Raw genomic sequence first — 17,350 nt, forward strand, 5'->3', positions numbered from 1 at the left:
AATGGACTCCCTACAATTCGCTTACCGACACAACCAATTGACAGATGACGCAACTGCCACTGCTCTACATACTTGTCCTTACACATCTGAAGAAGAAGGATGCTTATGTGAGAATGCTATTCTTGAACTACAGTTCAGCATTCAACACCATAGTTGCATCCAGGCTCAACAAGAAGCTCAGAGACCTCAGCCTTGACCCTGCCTTGTGCAGCTAGTTCCTGGATTTCCTGTCACATCACCAGCGGGTTGTAAGAGTGGGCTCCCTCACCTTCAACCCTCTGACTTTCTCATGACTGTATATCGAGTCATGACTCAATACTCATGACTGTATCGCCACCTGCAGCTTCAATCTGCTAACCAAATTTGCTGATGACACTACATTGATTGGCCTTATCTCAAACAATAACGAGGTTGCCTACAGGGAAGAAGTCATCTCTCTGACACAGTGGTGTCAAGAAAACAACCTCTCCCTCAATGTTGCAAAAACAAAGGAGCTGGTTGTGGATTATAGGAGGAATGGAGATGGGCTAACCCCTATTGACATCAATGGATCTGGGGTTGCGAGGGTAAACAGCTTCAAGTTACTTGGCATCCACATCACTGAGGACCTCACGTGGTCTGTGCACACCAGCTATGTGGTGAAAAAGGCACAACAGCGCCTCTTTCACCTCAGAGGGTTAAGGAAGTCTGATGTGGACTCCCAAATCCTAAGGACTTTCTACAGAGCACAACTGACAGCATCCTGATTGGCTGCATCACTGCCTGGTATCAGAACTGTACCTCCCTTAATCACAGGACTCTGCAGAGAGTGGTGTGGACTGCCAGCACATCTGTAGTTGTGAACTTCCCATGATTCAGGACATTTACAACCTATTCCAGCTGCTACCATCCGGGAAGCGGTACCGCAGTATAAAAGCCAGGACCAACAGGCTCCGGGACAGCTTCTTCCACCAGGCCATCAGACTGATGAACTCACGCTAATTTGAGTGTACTCTATATTACATTGACTGTTCTATTTATTATAAATTACATACTATGATTGCACATTGCACATTCAGATGGAGACGTAACGTAAAGATTTTTACTCCTCATGTACGTGAAGGATGTAAGAAATAAAGTCAATTCAATTCAATATACCCCCAAACACCACTACTTTATTATTTCCTGTCTGTTCCTTTATGTGCAGGCACTTCTGTGCCTAGCATCACTTTATGGACACGCAAACAATCTATGTATATAAGCTATTTTATGTATTTATATTTATTGTGTTTTTTATCGTCATTGTGTTCTTTATCTTTTGTTTTTTTTTGTGATGCATCAGATCTGGAGTAACAATTATTTCATTTTCCTTTACACTTGTGTATAGGAAATGACTTTAAACAATCTTGAATCTTGAAACTTGAATCTTTTGAGATGGACTGAAGTGTGTTAATAGACAATAGACAATAGACAGTAGGTGCAGGAGTAGGCCATTTGGCCCTTCTAGCCAGCACCGCCATTCACTGTGATCATGGCTGATCATACACAATCAGTACCCCGTTCCTGCCCTCTCCCCATATTCCTTGACCCCACTATCTATAAGAGCTCTATCTAACTCTCTCTTGAAAGCATCCAGTCACTTGGCCCCCATTGCCTTCTGGGGCAGAGCATTCCACATATCCACCACTTTGGGTGAAAAAGTTTTTCCGCACCTCTGTTCTAAATGGCCTACCCCTTAATCTTAAACTGTGGCCTCTAGTTCTGGACTCACCCATCAGCAGGAACATGCTTCCTGCCTCCAGCATGTCCAATCCCTTAATAATCTTTTATGTTTCAATCAGATCCCCTCTCATCCTTCTAAATTCCAGTGTATACAAGCCCAGTCGCTCCAATCTTTCAACATATGACAGTCCCGCCATTCCGGGAATTAACCTTGTGAACCTACGCTGCACTCCCTCAATAGCAAGAATGTCCTTCCTCAAATTTGGAGACCAAAACTGCACACAATACTCCAGTTGGGGTCTCACCAGGGCCCTGTACAGCTGCAGAAGGACCTCTTTACTCCTATACTCAATTCCTCTTGTTATAAAGGCCAGCATGCCATTAGCTTTCTTCACTGCCTGCTGTACCTGCATGCTTGCTTTCATTGACTGATGTACAAGAACACCTAGATCTCGTTGCACTTCTCCTTTTCCTAACTTGACTCCATTTAGATAGTAATCTGCCTTCCTGTTCTTGCCACCAAAGTGGATAACCTCACATTTATCCACATTGAACTGCATCTGCCATATATTTGCCCACTCACCTAGCCTGTCCAAGTCACCCTGCATTCTCATAACATCCTCCTGACATTTCACACTGCCACCCAGCTTTGCGTCATCGGCAAATTTGCTAGTGTTACTTTTAATCCCTTCATCTAAATCATTAGTGCTGTGGCCCCAGCACTGAACCTTGCGGTACCCCACTGGTCACAGCCTGCCATTCCGAAAGGGACCCGTTTATCGCTACTCTTTGTTTTCTGTCAACCAGCCAATTTTCAATCCATGTCAGTACTCTGCCCCCAATACCATGTGCCCTAATTTTGCACACTAATCTCCTATGTGGGACTTTATCAAAAGCTTTCTGGAAGTCCAGATACACTACATCCACTGGCTCTCCCTTGTGTATTTTCATAATTACATCCTTAAAAAACTCCAGAAGATTAGTCAAGCATGATTTTCCCTTCATAAATCCATGCTGACTCAGACTGATCCTTCTACTGCTATACAAATGTGTCGTAATTTCCTCTTTTATAATTGACACCAGCATTGTTCCCAGTATTGATGTCAGGCTAACCGGTCTATAATTCCCTGTTTTCTCTCTCCCTCCTTTCTTGAAAAGTGGGACAACATTAGCCACCTTCCAATCTGCAGGAACTGATCCTGAATCTATAGAACATTGGAAAATGATTACCAATGTGTCCACGATTTCTAGAGACACCTCCTTAAGTACCCTGGGATGCAGACCATCAGGTCCCAGGGACTTATCAGCCTTCAGACCCAACAGTCTATCCAACACCGTTTCTTGCCTAATATAAATTTCATTCAGTTCATCCATTACCCTAGTTCCTTTGGCCACTATTACATCTGGGAGATTGTTTGTGTCTTCGCTAATGAAGACAGGTCCAAAGTACCTGTTCAACTCATCTGCCATTTCCTTGTTCCCCATAATAAGTTCACCCATTTCTGTCTTCAATGGCCCAATTTCGGTCTTAACAATTTTTTTGCTTTTCACATACCTAAAGAAGCTTTTACTATCCTCCTTTATATTCTTGACTAGTTTACCTTCGTATCTCATTTTTTCTCCGCGTATTGCCTTTTTTGTTATCTTCTGTTGCTCTTTAAAAGCTTTCCAGTCCTCCGGCTTCCTGCTCATCTTTTCTATATTATACTTCTTCTCTTTTATTTTTATACTGTCCTTTACTTTCCTCGTCAGCCACAGCCGCCCCTTACTCCCCTTAGGATCTTTCTTCCTCTTTGGAATGAACCGATCCTGCACCTTCTGCATTATTCCCAGAAATACTTGCCATTGTTGTTCCACTGTCTTCCCTGCTAGGGTATTGTTCCATTGAACTTTGGCCAGCTCCTCCCTCATAGCTCCATAGTTCCCTTTGTTCAACTGTAATACTGACACATCCGATTTTCCCTTCTCCTTCTCAAATTGTAGGTTAAAACATAACATATTATGGTCACTGCCTCCTAATGGCTCCTTTACCTCAAGGTCCCTGATCAAATCCAGTTCATTGCACAACACTAAATCTAGAATTGCCTTCTCCCTGGTAGGCTCCAGTACAAGTTGTTCTAAGAATCCATCTCATAGGCACTCCACAAACTCCCTTTCTTGGGGTCCAGTACCATTCTGATTCTCCCAGTCTACCTGCATGTTGAAATCCCCCATGACAACTGTATCATTACCTTTGCGACATGCCAATTATTATTATTTGAGATCCAGTCCACTAGAATTGTACTACTTAAGAACACAGATGGATTTTAAGAAGAATCTAGCCATATCGTTGTGAACATATAGTGAGTAAACCAAATTGTTTATGAAGCAACCTTGAGGTACAACAGTACTGAAGATAATCATACCAGACATGCTACTACCTATCCTTACCAATTATAGTCTGTTGGTCAGAAAGTCAAGGATCCAGTTACAAAGGGAAGTTTGTTGCCCTAAGTCTAAGAGTTTGGGGATGAGTTTATTTGGAATTATAGCATTGAAGGCAAAGTTAAACAATAAACAATAGTCTAACATAGATGCACCAGAGATCAGTGTAGGGCCAATGAGATGGCATCTGCTATGGAGGTGCTGTTTGTCATGACCAGGCTCTCAAAGCACTTCATGATGAGGGATGTCAGAACCATACAGCCATTAAGGCACATTACCTCATTTTTCTTACGATGATGGTGGTCTTCCTAAGGCAGGTGAGAACCTCCAACTGGAATAGTAAGAGGATAAAAATGTTGGAAAATCCTCCTTCCAGCTGATCTGCACAGGAATTAAAAACAAGGCAAAGACTCCATCTGGACCAGATAATTTCCGTGGGTTCACACTCTTGAAGACTGATATGATGTCTACAACATTTTACTATGGCTTCAGGTACACCAGAGGCTATCTGGGTGAAAGATGTCATTTCAAAGTAGAGTTTATTATCATATTCAGAAATGCATGTACATCTGCGATGAAAAACTTATTTGCAGAAGCATAAAGTATACAAAATTTTACAAGAACAAATAGAATAAAAAAGTGAATTTTAGTGCTAAAGATCAGAGTTTTACTAAACTGTACTGATTAGGGTTGTGCCAGTTCATTCAAGAACTGAATGGATGAGGAGATGTAGCTGTTCTTGATCTTGGGTGTGGATTTTCAGGCCTCTGTACCTCCAGCCTCTGTACCTCTGTAGCTGCAAGAAGATGGCATGGCCCAGATGGTGGAGATTGTCAATGATGGTTGTTGCTTTCTTGAGGTAGCACCTCCTTTAGATGCTTCTGATATTGGGGAAGGATGTCCCATGATATATTGGGTTGAGTCAATTACTCTCTGCAACTTCTTACATTCCTACAATTTATTACATTCCTTACATAACTCCCATGCCAGACCATGATGCAACCAGTTAGTATACTTTCCAGAGTACATTTATAGATTTTTGATTGAGTATTTGGTAACAAGCCGAACTTCTTTAACCTCCTCGTAAAGTTTCCTTTTATTGTCCTTATGTTCAAAAGGTGCAAATGCATTGAGCTCATTGGAGAAGAAAGCGCTGTTGTTAACAATGATGTTCAACTTCATTTTGTCGTCCATTATAGCATGCAAACCCTACATAATAAATGGCTGTTTGGGGACTCAGTTTTGGGCTGGAATGGTCTCTTGATATTCTTGATAACTTTACAAAGGTTGTACCTTGATTTTCAGTTGGGGTCACCCGATTTCAACACTTTCGAACTAGACTTCAGTGGGACTAGATATCTTGGAGTATCCATGGTTTCTAGTTGGGAACACCCACATTGACATCTTTGGGACACTTGCTAGATCTGGAGTCATATGTTGGCCAGACAGGATAAGGAAAAGAAATTACCTCCACTGAAGGGTAACAGCAAACCATGTGATTCACTAATCCTGTCGTGTTTATAGTTATCATTTCTAAAGCTTATTATTATTGCCAGATTCCAGATTATTAATTGCCACAGTTCACAGCTGCTCCCTGTTAGATTCATGATTGTCATTTGTATTTTTATCCAGTTTTGTTATAATGATTTGAATACCAATTCATAATTTGAATGAAGCATTTTGAATCCACACCTCAAAATTGTTGGTCCAGGTCTGAGTAATATAACTACTATGCTCTTATATTCATCAAGAGTACTGAAGCAAATTATGGGAAAATGGGATCATGCTGATAAAAATACGATGATTTATACAGCAAATTTTCAAATTTAAGTCAAGGTTTAACTCAACCTTCACAGAGCATTATTCAGAAAGATTTATTCTACTTCTATAGTATACTTTATCTTCAATGGCTGCACATAACTGACCAAGCCATTATCTAAAACATAAATGTGAATTTGATAACAGAACATACAGGCTGAAATTCACTGCTCATGCTATACAGTCATTTAGTCATATTGGTGATGACTAGAGAACTGATCCATTCCACTCAGACATAAATTTAGATCTCTACACAAAAAATTCAAGATCACATAATGAATTGGCAAGCAATGCTTAATCCTATATCTAGGCCAAACTGAAAGAAATACTACTTCCCAAGTCAAATACAATCAGATGCAATTGCTCAACATTCAGTTCAAGGGTATTGCTTAAAAATATTAAATCTGTTCATCAATGTTCTAGTTGGACGGCTTTTGTAGCTTTCATTGCACAAAGGAAGGTTGAGGGGGGACTTGATAGAGGTATTTAAAATTATGAGGGGGATAGATAGAGTTGACGTGGATAGGCTTTTTCCATTGTGAGTAGGGGAGATTCAAACAAGAGGACATGAGTTGAGACTTAGGGGGTAAAAGTTTAAGAGTAACATGAGGGGGAATTTCTTTACTCAGAGAGTGGTAGCTGTGTGGAATGAGCTTCCAGTAGAAGTGGTAGAAGCAGGTTCAGTATTGTCATTTAAAGCAAAATTGGATAGGTATATGGACAGGAAAGGAATGGAGGGTTATAGCCTGAGTGCGGGTCAGTGGGATTAGGTGAGAGTAAGCGTTTGGCACGGACTAGAAGGGCCGAGTTGGCCTGTTTCCGTGCTGTAATTGTTATATGGTTATATGGTTAAATTGACAAATACAATGCAGAACATTTTGACTCCCTTTAATTCGTTAACAAACTGATCCATACTGATGCAACAAATTCAGAATGCAATTTTAGTTATGCAGGAAAATACCTTAGCAATTACCTCCTGCACAATCTATTGCTGCTTTTGTGACTATGATGTAAATACTATTCACAATCGGCTTTAGATGATAAAAGCAGAATCAAGTCAAATTTACAGACATTATTAACCAGCATTGATACTGAAAGGTGTTTCTGGCATTTTATATTGTTATATAACCTCGAGGCTCATTTATGGTCAAAATTTAATGGCAGAATTTACACTTCACTTAAGTAATTTTTCTGTAGATTTTTGCCACTTCGGTACAATTTTGAGGCTTTACTTATCAAGCAACAATCAAGCAATTTTTACAGAAACACAAAAATCAGAGACATCACATGATGCAGAACAATCCACCGACTTGTAGGTGAGTTCTTTTTAAGTATTTATTTTGGAATTTTCTCCCTGACTAAACCTCAGTCTCATTGCTGCTGTCCTCAACTGTATGCCCAACATACCACCACAAGGCAGCGTTCTGATGAAGATTTAACTGTTTTCCTTTACGAGGGTGCTGCCTGTTCTGCTGTATTTTCCAGCATGTTCTGCCTTTGTTACAGATTTTCAGCATGTGTGTTTTTTTATTTATATTTAATACAGCTCAATCTTGTTTCTGAAGCTCCTTATCACATGCTTACACTCAAATCACATGATTGTGTGCATCATCCTCAATTATCAATACTTTATTTCCTACAGTCTTATGCTGATGTCCAATAATTTCACACCCCTTTTACAAATCCATTCTTCCCACTTCACTCAAACCAGTCACCTTATTACAACCTCATCATCCATATTCTATACAACTTTCTCCACTAACTGCATTACTGAGTTGTCAGCAGCAAGATCTCTAAAAAAGGGGCCCACTCAGCCACACACAATATTAGGTTTGTTCTTGATAAGACAAACTTCGCGTAGGTAAAACAAACACACCTTTTATTTACAGTAAAATGGCTTCAGCTCCACACAAGCATGTGTGCCAGCTCATGGTTTCAGCTTGATGTGAGCATGTGCAACCAGCTTCTGATTCTGGGTGAACCGCCCATATTACTCACCTTAAGTTCTTTATTACATACACGCATAATAACACATCTTCCCCTTTTAAAGAAAAAACAAACACAATACTATTCCCTCAAAAATCTGGAATAAACAATAATGCTTTCCAGCAAAAATATTCACATTAACTTCAATTGTATTGAGCAACTACAGTCCTTTTTCACTTGTCGTCTCTCAATCAGTTTCTGAGGTTGTTTGATGATCCTTTTTGGTCTGCTAATTGTCTCCACAGATGTATTGTTTTTACTTGCTGTGTTAATGTTAAGTATCCTGAGAACTCTGATCATGTTCATTTATTTCACGTCCTTCTGTCAAGATCCCATCTGTTTGTCTCTATTCTTGTTCTTGCTATGTAACCATAGTTTGCTCCATGTGCCTCATAATGGAGCCCTGGACTACATCCAAGCAATCAGTGAGTCTTTGCACCAGTTCCAACTGATTCAACTCAATTTAAAGAGCTCAATTTATGGCTGTGTATCATAGATAGCAACTTCTTCTCACAAACAAGAGAAAACCTGCAGATGCTAGAAATCCACACAACACACACAAAATGCTGGAGGAACAGCAGGCCAGGCAGCATCCAGAGAAAAGAGTACAGTCGGCATTTCAGGCTGAGGCCCTTTATCAGTCTTAATGAAGGGTCTTGGCCGAAATGTCAACTCTACTTTTTTCCATAGATGCTGCCTGGCCTGCTGAGTTCCTCCAGCATTTTGTGTGTGTTGCTAGCAACTCCTCCTGTTGATTTGTGTTGAACTAGTGCTGTTGTTCTGACCTTGGGTATTGTGTGGTCTCCCCATCTTTCCTGTTTATATTTCCTCTTCAACCTTGGAGAGGATCATGGGGATATTTTTGATTTCCAGTCTTTAACTGGAAGTCAATCAGCGACATATTTTGAACCAAAGCTGCAAGGTGTGGAAGTACAGCTGGTGACTTCTTCACCATGATATCTCTGTTCAGTACTGGCATCGTGACTGTCATGCTGGTGTAACTGCTACGATGTCTATGGAAGTGGAGTTCTAGTGCTTTGCCTGTATAACCTCCCTGGAGCTCTCATGGATGCTGTTACAAGTTTCTCGAGTTACATCAGGTAAGCAACTGAACCCCTCAAAGACATCTGTGTACTCTTTCATGCATGGTGTGGTCACCTTTGGTTTGTGAAGCCACTAGGAAAACTCCACCAGGTTAAGCTTTTCACATGCACTCAGACCCAATATTGGCTATATTCGCTTTTCTACAATTACTAGCTGTGTCTTTAGGTGCTGCCCCTTTTACTGGAATGTTCTCTCCAGTATAGCCTGTGACTTTTAACTCCACTGGTTAAATCTTGCTCTTAACTTTGACAGTCTTGTAATCATCCGTGGACAACAGATTCACCTGGGCTCTAGTGTCAAGCTTGAATAGAATTACTGTCTCATTCCTGGATGTCACTGCAACAATACATTTTGTCTTACCAGCACCTGCAGTATGTACAGAATCCACAAAGGCCTTCTCCACTTCCTCAGCAACCATGTGCACATTTTTCTTGGTAGCCCCAGCTTTGCAGCACTTCGCAAAATGATTCTTTTCCCCACAATTATTGCAGAACTTTCCATATGCAGAACATGTCTTTGGGATGTGCCTTCCTCCACATTTGCTGCGTTTACTGTTTGAGCCTACTTCTTTGCTTTGCAGTTGCTTTGGGATACACCTCTGTTTTCACAGCATGTACTTTTGTTTCTGCCTAGCATAGCACCTTAGCTTATGTTTGTGTGGACTCTATTGCACACATCCACAGCCTTTTCCAGTATTCAGTCTTTTTCATGGAGCAATCTTTCTCTGGGCCCATTATCTGAAGTTCTACAAACTACTTGGTCTCTAACTAGTGAGTTTCTCAAATGTCCAAACTCACAGAACTTACTCAGTGAGTGAAGCTCAGCTAAGTATTGGTCAAAGCTAACACCTTGTTTCTGGCCACAGGAAAATAACATATCTTTCAAACATGATGTTTTTACTTGGGACAAAATACTCCTCAAATTTTGTCATCAGAGTGTCCAATGTAAAGTCATCAATTTGAAAGCTGTTGTAGATGTCCGAAGCATCTTCACCAATTATGTGTAGAAAGAGAGATACTTTCAATTTTTCCTCTGCCCTTCTGGCTCTGCTCACCACTAAGTAAATATTGAATTGCTGTTTGGACCTGCACCCATTGCAATTTGCCTATCATCAGGATAGGTCAAGGGCAGATGCCAGCTCAATGGCCCTCCACACGGCTTTAGACCACCTCGACAACACAGGATGTCAGGATGCTGTTCATCGACTATAGCTCAGCATTTAATATCTTCATTCCCACAAACCTAATTGAGAAGTTGCAGATCCTAGGCCTCTGTACCTCTCTGCAAATGGATCCTCAACTTCCTAACCAGAAGACCACAATCTGTGCGGATTGGTGATAACATATCCTCCTCGCTGACGATCAACATTGGTGCAGCTCGGGAGTGTGTTTAGCCCACTGCTCTACTCTCTATATACACACAACTGTGTGGCTAGGCATTGCTCAAATACCATCTATAAATTTGCTGACTATATAATCATTGTTAGTAGAATCTCAGGTGGTGACGAGAGGGCAAACTGGAGTGAGATATGCCAACTAGTGGAGTAGTGCCACAGCAACAGCCTGGCACTCAACGTCAGTAAAACGGGAGAGCTGATTGTGGACTTCAGGAAGGGTAAGATGAAGAAATACATATCAATCCTCATAGAGCAGTGGTCGCCAACCCATCGATTGTGATCGACTGGTCGATCTTTGAGACTTTCCTAGTAGATCCCAAAAAAAAAGAAAAAGAAACACACAAATATTGTTGAGAGATTATTTCCGGGTTGCGGGGTTTTAGTTCCGTTCTTTCTGCACAGTGCGCATGTGTGTAGCTCCCCCGCACTACACAGTGTATTTCAGTGGTCCCCAACCACCGCGAGGAAACAATATGATTTGGCAATATGAAACAATATGAGTCAGCTGCACCTTTCTTCATTCCCTGTCACACCCTGGCATGAGGACCTCCGGCCCTGACCTTGTCCTCTCACCTCACCCACGACCAGCCGCATCTGGCCAAGGCGTCTGGCGGCGGGCGGGCGGGAGGCTGCAGTTCGGGTCTGGAGGCTGTCTAATGAGGCAATGAAGCTCTCAAAACTGCTTCGGTACCTTGAGTCCAAGCACCCTGCACTTAAAGACAAACCCGTTGAGTTTGCTCAGTGGAAAAAACGTGAGCAAGCGGGACAGAAGCAACTGCTGAGAGCCACGTAAACCAAATTGTGGAATAGACTGGACATAAGGAACCTGCTTCGAGTATCGTTGTCTTCCAGTCGCCTCCCCCCCCCGTCAGCTGGTACGCAAGAATATTATCAATATTAAATCGGGCCTGGTGTTTATACATTACTTCTACTTCCAGGTTGTGGTTACTTCCGGTCTTTTCTGCCCCATGTAACTAATCGATTTGGGGTTGATCTTGCCTTTCACTAAGGCCAAAGTAGGGGATCTTGGGCTTAAAAAGGTTGGTGACCACTATCGTAGAGAGATCAGAAGTGGAGAGAGTAAGCAACTTCAACTTCCTTGGTGTCAAGATCTCTGAGGATCTAACCTGTTCCCAACATATCGATGCTATAAAGAAGGCAAGACAGCAGCTATACTTCATTAGGAGTTTGAAGAGATTTGGCATGTCAACAAATACACTCAAAAACTTCTATAGATGTACCCTGGAGAGCATTCTGACAGGTTGCATCACTGTCCAGTATGGTGCGGGGGGGGGGGGGGGCACTGCACAAGATCAAAAAAAGCTGTAGAAGGTTGTAAATCTAGTCAGCTCCATCTTGGGTACTAGCCTACACAGTACCCAGGACATCTTCAAAGAGCGGTGTCTCAGAAAGGCAGCGTCCATTATTAAGGAACTCCAGCAGCCAGGGAGTTTTTACTTTTTCTCACTGTTACCACCAGGTAGGAGGTACAGAAGCTTGAAGACACACACTCAGCGATTCAGGAACAGCTTCTTCCGTTCTGCCATCCGATTCCTAAATGGACATTGAACCCTTGAACACTACCCTCACTTTTTAAAAAATATACAGCATTTTTGTTTTTTTTTGCACGTTTTTGATCTATTCAATATACATATACTGTAATTGATTTACTTATTTTTTTCTCTTCTATATTATATATTGCATTCAACTGCTGCTGCGAAGTTAACAAATTTCACATCACATGCAGGTGATAATAAACCTGATTCTAAAGCATTTCCCATTATTAGTAAGTTGCTGGTAAACTGCAAAGGTGCAGGAGGAATTAGGTTATCCATTTTGGGCTCTCACTTGAATCTCTCAGTGAATTCAATGAACAACAGCAGCTTTAGGACACAACGTGCTCTCTGGCCCAGCAGCTTTTCTGTTGGAACCTAGCGTCTCTTTCTTAATCACTCATAGTACATTTACTCTCTGTAACCCCTGGGTCGCCTCAGGCATCGCTCAAACTCGTTCTAGTCTAGGGGGAGCAGCCTTCGGCCCCGCCAAACTGGGTAATCAGCTGGTGTGGATGCTGTGTGATGTCCCTGCCTCGCCCAACAAACAGACAGTACACCTTATGCGATTAAATGAGTACAATTTATAAAGATTACTATAACTAAGCGATTACTAATGATACAGTATATATGAATAAGAGAAAAAAAAGAAAAGGCGCCAAACTTATCAAAGTCCAAACCACTTCGTGCACAACCGTTGGAGCTCAATTACTGAAGTCTTCTGGTATTCGATCCCCTCCGAATTCCTTGACCCGCCTCCTGGGACCCCCACGGTGGTCGACCAGACGCTCCACACTCCTCTGTCTCCGTCTTCTCTCATCACCGAAAACCTTGGGCCGGGGACCGTCGCCCAGCTTCCAGCATCCCGTCCTCTCTCTCTCACTCCATCGCCCCGACTCCCCAAAATCCCGCCAACAATCAGTTTACAGTCCCAAACAAGCTTCCAGCACTTATCATAACAAAGACGCTAGCATTCCTACTATTAACACAGGTGCCAGCATTCCTACTTTTAACAAAACAAAGACGCCATTTTGATTACATACACAGTAACAAAGAAAAAAGAAAAAAACCCCCGTTACATCTCTGTATTTAGTCATCATGCCAACTTCTGACACCATGTTATTTTGTACTTCATAAAAGACAATTTAGTGTGGGTTGAACACATTTTATTTACAGTTTGACTTTCCCAATACAAAATTATACACTTAGTCGCCACTTTGTTAGGTACACCTGTGCACTTAATACAGATATTTAATTATCCAATCATGTGGCAGCCATCAATGCAAAAAAGCATGCAGACGTGGTGAAGAGGTCAGTTGTTGATCATATCAAATATCAGAATGTGGAAGAAATGTGATCTTAGTGACTGACTGTGGAATGATTGTTGGTGCTAGAAGGAGTGGTCTGAGTATCTCAGAAACTGATGATCTCCTGGGATATTCATGAACAACAGTTTCTAAAGTTTACGAGAATGGTGCAAAAAACAAAAACATAATTTGAGAGGCAGTTCTGTGCATGACAATGCCTTGTTAATGAGAGAGGTCAAAGAGTAGCTAGGTTAGTTCAAACTGACAGAGAGGCGACTGACTCAAATAACCATGTGTTACAATAGTAGTGTGCTGAAGAGCATCTCAGAAAATAAACAACATGTTATACCTTGAATTGGATGGGTTACAGAGCAGAAGACCATGAACATACACTCAGTGGCCACTTAATTTGGTATAGGAGATACCTAATAGTGTCATGGTCCGGTCCGGAGCCCGAATTCCGGGTCTTGATCCGGTCCGCGGACTCCGGGTCTTGCAGCCATCCCTCCCGTCACCCTTAAGCCAATTAGGATCCTCTTGGCTTAAGGAGGCACACCTGTTGCCTATTCAGTTGGCAAGAGTTTATAAGGGGTCCTGGGACGGAGGCTGGGTGGGGGGTTGTCATGTTAGCATTGATCCTGCTGCTCTGCCTAGTTAACCTTTTTTTTTTAAACCTGGTTGTCCCGTTTCTGTGCTCTGACCTGTGTGTCATGTTTGTCTAGCCTGTGCTGTTTGCCTAGTCTTGTTCTGTTCCTCTTGGCTTGGAGACTCCACTGCTCACCTATTAGTTCTGTCAGTCTGTTCCCATTGGCACCCTGGACCTACTTCCCTTTTGTTCCCTTGCCTCTGTTGGGTAAGCAGGCTGGACTGCTGTTGCCTGGTGGGGGGTATTCTGTCCCTTTCCTACCCCTCTCCTCTGAAGGGTTGTGCCCTGCACCTGCCCAGGCCTCTGTATTCCTGCCTGGGAGGTGGCCCTGCCCAGGAGTATACGGGCCGCCCAGGGGGCTCTCCTCCTAGCACCCCTTGTCCCTCAGACCCATCCGCTAGCCTTGCCAAGAACTCTGGGACCCTGCCTCGCCTGCCTGAACCCCAGTGTTACCCCTGCATGCCATGTCCCCCTTGCATGCCATGGTCTCCCCATCTTGTTCTATCCTTTAGTTATTCCTGTCCTGCCCCTAGTACTTCAGTGCCTGTGTCCTGCACTTGGGTCCATTCCATGTCCTCCTGTGACAAATAGAGTGGCCACTGAGTGTATATGTATTGGACTCTAAACTTCTCTAAATATTCAAATCACAACTGAACATGAAATGAAAGTAAATTTTTTATCTTAATACTTACACAATTTCAATCTTTGCTAAGAAATTTAAAATGGAATTGGTTTATTAATGTCATGTGTGCTGAAGTATAGTGAAAAACCTGTCTTGCATACTGTTTATACAGATCAATTCATTACAAAGTGCATTGAGATAGTACAAGATAAAACATCACAGAATGCAGAGTAAACTGTAACAGCAACAGAGAAAGTGCAGTGCAGTTAGATAATAAGGTGCAAGATCATAATGAGGACAAGATTCATTTTATCATACTAGGAAACTATTCAATAGTCTTATAACAATCAGGTAGAATTGTGCTTGTTCCTTGCTGTCAATGCTTTCAGGCTTTTGTATCTACTGCTTGATGGGAGAGGGGAGAAGAGCGAATGTCCTAGGTCAGTGAGTTCTTTAATTATTAGCTGCTTTATGGAGGCATTGTATAGCATAGACAGAGTCCATGAAGAGGAGGCTGGTTTCCATGATATGCTGAGCTGTATCCACAATTCCCTGCGCTTCTTGCACTCAGTGGCAGAGTAGTTGTCAAGCCAAGCTGTGATGTGTCCAAATGAATGCATTCTATGGTGCATCAATAAAAATCAGTAAGTGTTGCTGAGGACATGCCAAATTTCTTTAGCCTCCTGAGGAAGAGGAGGCATTGGTAATCCTTTGCGGCTGTGACATTTGTGTGGTTGGACATGGTGATGTTCACTCCTAGGAACTTGAAGCTCTCAGCCTCTGGATCATTGATGTAGAAAATAGTGTGTGCATTGCTCCCCTATTTGAAGTAAATGACCTGTTCTTTTTGTATGCTGACATTGGGAATAAGGTTGTTGTCATGACACCATATCAAACTTTCCATCTCCTTCCTGCACTCAGATTCATCATAATTTGAGATACAGCCCACTATAGTTGTATCATCTGCAAACTTGTAGATGGAGTTGGTGCACAATCTGACCTTGCAGTCATGAGTCTATAGTGAATAGAGTAGCGGGCTGAGGGCGCAGCTTTGTGGGGCGCCAGTGTTGAGCATAATCGGGGTGGTGGTATTGCTGCCTATCCTCACTGATTACAGTCTGTTGGTCAGGAAGTCAAGGATCCAGTTGCAAAGGGAGGTGTTAAGTCTCAGGTTTGGGTGTTTGGAGATGAGTTTTCTTAGAATTACAGTGGAGCTATAGTCAATAAACAATAATTTAATGTATATGTAGATTCTGGATAAGGCTATGAATAATGCAGCAGAAACTATAACCTGTCTTTACATAATACAGTACCATTAATATAATTAAACATCCACAAGCACTTTCATAGTGTTACCAAATAGAAAGTGATATCAAGCACAAAGTAGTAAGCAAGGTGACCAACAAATTCATCCCAAAGGACAGTGGAGATTAAAGATTGGACAACATTTAGAAAATAGATTCTGGAATTAATATCCAATAAACTACAGTAGTTTTCAGGTAATATAAATTTGCCCTTGCAGAATTCTCCAGTTCACTCTCAAGTGAGAGGTGTGGCCAAGAAAGGATTTAAAATTAAAGATGAGACGCTATTAAGTGACAGCAAGATTTCTGTAAATGTAATTGGTGAATTAAATGGTTTTTTTCCTGCTAGCAGTGCAGTTTTTCCACAGCTATCAATCATTTTACCAATTTTAATTTCAGATTTATTTTTATAAATTTAATTTACTGAATTGAATTTGAAATTATATCCCTTGATTTTTGACTCAAGCCCCAGACTGGTGGTCCAGGAAGAGAACAATTGCTGTCTTTCCTATTAATTAGCAATTTAAAAACATTACTTGAAAAGCAGTTTACATTAATATGATAAAAAAAATCTAAAATGTATCTAATAGTTTGAAATACTGCAGATAATTTAAAATAATGTCACTAAATATTTAATAATAATGTCACTTAATATAATGTCACTAAATATAATATTATGGATTTTATATGCATGATGTGAAATTAGTTGCATTGTATCAATGCAATCTGATGTAAATCAATTCACTGGTAGAGACAATTGTGTTACAGAAGAAATAGTTATCAGTCCACAGAAACATTTTCATATTTTGACCTTCACTGACTGAGAAAAGGTTATTGTTTACCTCCTAAGAAGCTCTGACTGATGTTGTTAAGAAGTTAATTAAAAGTCTCAGCAGGGGAAATCTGCCTTCTGTATTTGCGCAAGCAAAGTGGTATATAAAAACTTACAAAATGAATAAATGCTACAGTATACATAGTGAAGATTTTCCAAACAACACTTACTATTAAGCTTCAGTATAAGGAAATTATGCAAAATGTTTCTGTTGTTATTCTATTACTAAAATACAGATATATATATTTCAGTAATTTTAATGAAATTATATTTTCAATTGTCAAATTAAATGAATTAATACAACGTAATTATTTAGTACTACAATATTGAATTCTCAGGTAATTTGCATTCAACAGCTTGAATTGCAGCAAATTGAACTGTAAAAGATGACAATCTTGTTATACACTTATAGAACTTAAAGCTACCATTTTTGAACCATTTTTCGTAAGTTAAAATTCTTGTTCAGTCTCATTGTTTTAAACATGTGTAAGAACATTCTAGTCATAATTCATGTCTAGTGATGATGAAGGATAGTGCTAAATGACCTTTCAACTTCAAAGACTTTTCACAAATCAGATACATCAAAACTTGTTACATTAGCAGAAATTCTCTTTAAAATATGGGAGAATGAGCAGAGGGCATACAGAGCCAGATATA

At 41.0% G+C, this 17,350-nt stretch overlaps 2 protein-coding genes across 4 annotated transcripts in view; one reads left to right on the top strand and one right to left on the bottom strand.

Annotated features, from left to right (window-relative positions):
* rsph14 (radial spoke head 14 homolog) overlaps positions 1–17,350 on the bottom strand; it is a 760,969-nt gene that overhangs the window by 629,988 nt on the left and 113,631 nt on the right. The window lies entirely within an intron of this gene.
* Positions 1–17,350, top strand: part of gnaz (guanine nucleotide binding protein (G protein), alpha z polypeptide) — a 286,899-nt gene that overhangs the window by 251,448 nt on the left and 18,101 nt on the right. The gene's annotated exons all lie outside the window — the stretch shown is intronic.

Source organism: Hemitrygon akajei, chromosome 9, assembly GCF_048418815.1.
Source record: "Hemitrygon akajei chromosome 9, sHemAka1.3, whole genome shotgun sequence".
In the NCBI taxonomy this organism is placed as follows: domain Eukaryota; kingdom Metazoa; phylum Chordata; class Chondrichthyes; order Myliobatiformes; family Dasyatidae; genus Hemitrygon; species Hemitrygon akajei.